The sequence below is a fragment of the Apium graveolens genome, chromosome 2, assembly GCF_009905375.1.
Source record: "Apium graveolens cultivar Ventura chromosome 2, ASM990537v1, whole genome shotgun sequence".
Lineage (NCBI taxonomy): Eukaryota > Viridiplantae > Streptophyta > Magnoliopsida > Apiales > Apiaceae > Apium > Apium graveolens.
The window spans coordinates 256,069,658-256,076,023 of NC_133648.1; positions in this window are offsets into that span (position 1 = coordinate 256,069,658).

Here is a 6,366-nt window from a genome sequence, read left to right on the forward strand (position 1 = left end):
AACAAATACCATCCTTATTTGTTGAGTTCAAGTCTGCAACAAACAAGCTTCCTTTTCTTGCTGCTTTCAGAGCAGCTTCACCAGTTTTCTTGTTGATAAAAAAGTGCATTCTTCCTTGTTGAATAAAACTTCAAAGCCTTTGTCTGTAAATTGGCTACCACTAAGAAGATTCACTTCAAGACCAGCTACCAGTGCTACATCATCAATGACAACATTTCCAGAAACAATCTTGCCATATCCTATTATGAATCCTTTGTTGTTGTCTCCAAAGGTCACCAAAGGGCCATCCTTCTCCTCAAACTGTGATATCTGGGCCTTATCACCTTTCATATGTCTGGAACACCCACTGTCTATGATCAATATGACCTTCTTCATTTTACCCTGCATACAATGAGTTTTAAGTGTGTTTAGCAACCCAAGCAGTGTTAGGCACTTTCTTCTTATTAACTGATTTAGCAGAAGTAGAATGAGTAGTTTCAGATAAAATAGAATTCATTGACTACTGTGCATTTTCCCTATTTGTTGTAGACCCAATTTTTGTTTATTTTAGGTCTACTCTCAGTTTGTGGCAACTTTTTATCACTTTCAAGTTGCAAGGGATGCAATCAAACTTGTCACAGAATGAGTAGGGATCATTTGCATCTGCTTCATTGTATCTACATTCTCCTTCAGCTGGCTTGCTAACAGCCTTTTTAAAAAGGTGAGTTAGGTGATTAACAGAGCCACATTTCTCATATTTCTTTCTTGGAGCATCTGCAACATAAGCAAAATTGTTGCTTTTGTTTATCCCAATTTTCCCAATTCTATTTTTCTTCTTCTTTCTTGCATCTTTAGTTTTGGTTTCTTTGACAGGTGTCTTGGAATCTTGGTTGTCCATGAGCTTCTCTTCAGCTTTTGGAGATTGAGTTGCTTCTGCATGTTTCTTCTCACAGTCTTCATCAGCAATTTCTTGCTTGATAATCAACTCTTCTTCACTGAAGTTAACCTCACATGCCTTGAACATAGGTGAGTCAACCTTTTTAAGGATTGTTGGAACATTTTCATTCTCTGTTGCTTTTCCTTTATCACCTATATTTTTCTTCTTGTTGTTCAAGGCATCATAATCAAGACTAATAGCAATATTTGCACATGGCCTAATTTTCTCATGGTATTGTCTAACTAACTCAGATGCATTCTTGAAGGACTTCAATTTAACTTCATTCTTTTCCAGCTTTTCCCTTAGCACTGCTTCAATTTCACTTACACACTTGAGCTTGTTCTTCAGATATGCATTTTCTTGTCTTACAGCTTCAAGCTCTACCAACAACAATTCAGCTTCTTGTTTCTCATTTTCAAGCTTCTGATTTATCTTTGTCAGTCTTCTAACTTCTTTATTAGCAGCAACCATACTTGGATGAATGTGAAACATTTATGTGCTCATCTTTTCTACAGCTTTCTTATATTGACTCACATTTAAATCAATGGTGGTGAGAGTTGGTACCTGTGATTTTGATGAGGATGACTCTCCTTACTTCAACGCCATTAATGCATAATTTCCAACTTCCTCATCTTCATCATTATCAGAATCATCCCAACTCTTTCCCTCTGTAGTATAATCTTTGCTTTGTTGTTTCTTTAGAAAAGCTTCATACTTTGCTTCCAGTTCAAGATATGCTTTGTCTTTCTTTGCTTTCTTGGGTTTCCTGCATTCTGTAGCAAAATGGCCTAGTTCATCATAATAGAAGCACCTTGTCTTTGATCTCTCAACACATCCAGTTTTGTAACAATTTTTGCTATCAGATATATACTTCCCTTTTTATTTCCAGCTGCTGTCTTTGTTGAATGATTGTCCCTTACCCTTGAAGAATCTTGGCTTCTTTACTCTAATGTTAGAGAACTTTCTTGTCAGATAGGCCATTGACTGATCAAACTCATCAAGTTCATCCGGGGTGTAGAACTCATCTTCTTCCAATTCCAGAATGACTTCTTCCCGTGAATCATTGGTGTTTTGCTCACTTGTTGAGGCAACTAGAGTCTGGGATCTTGGCTCATCATTAGAGGTCTGGCTTTCATTGACAATTAGAGCACTTGAACCATCTACAACATGCTCTTGACCAGCTCATAATGATTTTCTTTAAATCATTTCTAATTCATATATTTTTAAGATTCCATAAAGAACTTCCAGTGTTATCCTGCTTAGATCTCTCCCTTCTCTAATTACAGAAATTTCTGTTCCAAATGGTCAGGAAGTGTAAGCAAAAATTTCAGATTCACTTCTTCAGCTTCATAGTATTTGTCATGGAGCTGCAAATCATTTATAAGCTTATTAAACCTTTCAAACACATCAGTGATACTTTCTTTTGGCTTGGCCATAAAACCCTCATATTTTAAAATCAGTATCCTTCTTTGATTAGATCTAACTTCCTCAGTTCCCTTAGAGAGTATTTCAATCTTTTTCCAGATCTGCTTGGCAGTGTCACAGTTGACAATGTTGTTGTACATCACATTGTCAAGTGACTCTATCAATATTAGCTACAAGCCACTATCCTGGGAAACTTATTCTTTTTCAGGCTCAGTGTACTCAGAAGGGTCTTTTGGAGCTTAATGAGCTAGAATGACCATATCACCATCTGTTGATTCCTCAACTCTAATCATAGGAGTGAAGGGCCCATTTTTGAGAATCTGAATGTAGAGTGGATTTGTCATCCTGATAAACAACATTTTCTTTTTCCAAAGAGTGTAGTTAGCTTTGTCAAAAAGTAGGAACTTTGATGCTACTGATTTTCTGTGTATTCATTCTTCCAAGATCTTGAATCTGTTTACTTTCAGATTTTGCTCTGATACCACTTGTTAGGTAATGAATTACACACAGAGGGGGGGTGAATGTGTTTTAGTGTTTTTATGCTTTTCTTGAACTATTTTGATTTTGAACAAAGTAAATCAAATCTTGTAGTAAGATGTGTTATAACAGAAATTAAACATGCAACTATGAATAACATAGATCATTCAAAACTCACTTAATTTTATATTAAAATTAAGAATGTTTTTCTACAAAATTTCTAGGCTCTTTGTCGTTAAAGAGCTTAGCTTCAATCTTGAGAGAATACAAGAATTCCTGATCTGATTGTTACTATCTAATAAAGGACCAGTGTTAACTTTATATTTTAGTTAATTGCTTGTTTACACAGTGTACAATAAGATATGCTATTCACTTTAGTAAACTGTCACTAATCATTTCCATTTTAGGAAAAGTATATCTTCCATTTCTGGCTTAGCATATCTTTGCATACTGTGTTAACTTTGATCTTCCTTTGTCATTTAATCTTCACCCTTGATCTTGCACGCTCTTCAAGCTGATTTTTGTAGACTTGTCAATCCAACTTGTTGGATTGTTTGTTGATTGTTAACCTTGGATATTGAACTGTTCTGTAATTTGTACTTTGAGATTTTACCTCGAGATCTCCAGTTAGGCATATAGAGATCTTGATATCTCGATAAGTATAATGACTTATCAAGATCTCTAATACTCCATAGTTGATTTGACTTGGAGAGGTCTCTGAGTTCTCTATAAGAGAATTTGGCTTATCGAGATCTCTAATCTTCGTATCTTCACTTTGACTTATTGATATCTCTGAGTTCTCTAGTGACTTATTGATTTGTCGATAACTCGGAGTTCTCTGGTCAAATTTTGACTTATCGATAACTCAGACTTCTCTAATGAATGTTTACTTGTCGATAACTATGAGTTCTCTAGTGAAGAATTGACTTGTCGATATCTCCAATCTTCATGTCTTCAATTTGACTTGTCGATATCTCTGAGTTCTCTAGTAGCTTATCTGAGTTCTCTATAAGTCATTCTAGAGTTCTCGAATGACTTCTCTATGACACTAAATTTGTGACTTGTATAGATCTTTACTTAGAACATTTTTCCCAAAATAGATTTATTCAACTCCAAGCTTCTTCATAATTCTTCTGAGGCATGATCTTCTTGATCTTCTTCTAGATAGAATTCTTAGCCTTGATACTGTTTAAAGAAAAAGACTCCAGTCTGCTCTTTTGATATTTTTACAGACTTTAAATATTACAAGTACAAAATGCAAACTAAGATTACAATACAATGTACTTAGGGTTGTCAATTTGACTTAGTCTTGTTAAAGTACAGGCATATCTTACACAACAATCCAAAATATGTGAAATGAATATAATCAAATATGTTGTGAACTTGATGATTTCATTAACAAAATACCTTAGTAGATTTAACTTAGTGAAAAACGTAGCACTCGACGGATAAGGAATATAGTCCCGACTGATGACTCAATATAGTCCCGTCGGATGATGATTTATTATCCATCGAGTGAGTAGCTTATGTAATAAGTCATGTAGCACATTTCTACAAACACCTTTGTTTAGATTCTGTAGTAGCATATAAGTCATGTTGACTTTAATTAGATATGCAGAATAGGTTGATTAATTGTACATAGATGATGTCTTGTAATTCTGCATAAATGAAATGAAGTCAAGTGCCAAATAGCTACCCGACGGATGTTCAACAAAACTACCCGACGGATGATCAACAAGGCAACCCGACGGATGATTATGTACCCGACGGATAATCAATTCAAACATCAGTTGACAGTGACAACACAGTCACATGCGTCGAGTGTATGCAAGAGGAATGTGGAAGCCTATTCAGCTGGCTTTTTTAGAATAAAGAAGCATTGCCATTTCCATGCTATTATGAAGATATTCAAAGATGCTGGAACTGAGTAATGAAGTAGCATAGTATTAGACTTGATAGGTTTTGTTTTTATTATCTTGTCTTATTACTGTGTAATCTTGGTGATATATAAACCAAGAGTAGCAATTAGAACAAAAAGAAGACTAAGCAACATATTTTCTTGGAGAAACAATTATAAGCTGTATCCTTAGCATTTCTCTGTAAGTTTAGTTGTTCTTATTATTGTAATCAGTTGTGAGCTATTCAAGCTTCACAGGGTTCTCTTGATATATATATATATGTTCTCTTGATATATATATATATATCTGGTGGATACATTCAAATCCACCAGAAAGTTTTAAAGACTTGTGTTTTTATTACTTTGTGTTTTGATTTAACTAACTCTTATTCCGCACCTAGAAAATCAAACACCTATATATATTATTAAGATAAAACATTTTGTAATTCAGAAAAAGTTTCACGAATTCCATTCAACCCCCTTCTGTAATTCTTATTGCATTGTTAGGGACTAACAATTGGTATTAGAGCAAGCTCTTGAAGAACAAAGAGTTTAAAGATCACAACAAAGAGCAAGATGAATAAGAAGGATGTTGGAGTCAAGATTCCTTTTCTAAACAAAGATAATTATCATCACTGGAAGGTAAAGATGCATCTCCATCTACTCTCTCAAGATGAGGCCTATGTGGATTGCATAGAGAGAGGCCCTCATGTACCAATGAGAGCTGCAACTGGAAATGAGCCATCGGTTCCCAAGCCAAGGCATGAATGGTCAGATCCTGACATTGAACAAGTCAGGAAAGACAAAAAAGCCATGAATATTCTGTTCAATGGAGTTGATGGTGACATGTTTGACAACATCATCAATTGCAAAACTGCCAAGGAAGTTTAGGATACAATTCAGATTATCTGTGATGGCACTGAACAAGTTAGAGAAAATAAGATGCAGTTACTAATCCAGCTATATGAGCATTTCCACTTTGAAGAAGGTGAATCTCTCACTGATATCTTTAGTAGATTTCAAAAGCTACTAAATGCTCTAAAGCTGCATGGAAGGATCTACCAAACCAAAGATTCTGACCTCAAATTTATGAGATCCCTACCAAAAGAATGGAAACCAATGATAGTCTCCTTGAGAAATTCACAAGAATACAAGGAGTTCACACTTGAGAGACTGTATGGCATTCTAAAGACTTATGAGCTTGAAATAGAGCAAGATGAAAGAATGGATAAAGGGAGAAAGAAAGGAGGGTCCATTGCACTGGTTGCTGAGTTAGAAAAAGAGAAGGAGATGAAGATAGAAGTTGTTGAGTCTACTTCAAAGGTCTGTGAAAACAAGGGCAAGGGGCTGGTAGCAGAAAATGAAGATTCTTTGAGCCAAGATGATATGAATGACATTGATGAACATCTAGCATTTCTTTCCAGAAGATTTTCCAAGCTCAAGTTCAAGAAGAACTTTGGTGCAGCTAAGCCAAATAGAAACATGGTGGATAAATCAAAATTCAAATGTTTCAAATGTGGCTTGGCAGAGCACTTTGCCAGTGAGTGTAGAAAGTCAGATTACAGCAAGAAGAAGCTTGAGCCTGTGGATTATAAATAGAAATATTTTGAGTTGCTCAAACAAAAGGAAAGGGCTTTCATTAAACACGAAA